Genomic DNA, 500 nt, shown 5'->3' with positions numbered 1-500 from the left:
GCTTTTTGGTTTTTCAGATCAAAAAGCTTTTTCCAATGTTAGTTTCTTTCTCAATTCGTTTTCGTTTTTAATAAAAAAAATTTGGTTTTTAGAAACCGGGTTAATCCATTCTTTGATTCTTACGATTTATTCCTCTGAATTTTTTGTTAGTAGCTGAGTTCTCCTTTAGATATTTTTTGATCTGGTTCACGTCTTTCTTCGATTAGGGTTTCAATTTATTTGCTTGCTTATAGATCTGTCTCCCCTGTAAAATGTTAATTAGGTATGAACAAGTTTTTTTTATTTATCTCTTTTGTAAAAACAGAGAAAACAGAATAAAAACAATGGCAGCAGCAACATCAGCTTCTTTGTTTTCAATTGGATCTTCTTACTCGTCTAAAGCCAGCTCATTTACACCACAGTCTAGGGCACAAGCTGTGAACTTTAACTCAATTCCTAGTTTCATCGGTCTTAGATCAACCTCACTCATTTAGAAAGGCGGCGGAAAAAAAAAGTCTAAG

General features: G+C 33.0%; 1 long non-coding RNA gene across 1 annotated transcript; it reads left to right on the top strand.

The window, feature by feature from the left end:
* LOC104771097 lies at positions 4-500 on the top strand. The gene is made up of 2 exons (XR_764717.1): positions 4-37; positions 305-500. It is a non-coding gene; the product is annotated as an uncharacterized LOC104771097 (long non-coding RNA).

The sequence above is a fragment of the Camelina sativa genome, chromosome 20, assembly GCF_000633955.1.
Source record: "Camelina sativa cultivar DH55 chromosome 20, Cs, whole genome shotgun sequence".
Taxonomy (NCBI): Eukaryota; Viridiplantae; Streptophyta; class Magnoliopsida; order Brassicales; family Brassicaceae; genus Camelina; species Camelina sativa.
This window is presented reverse-complemented; position numbering and strand designations above follow the sequence as displayed.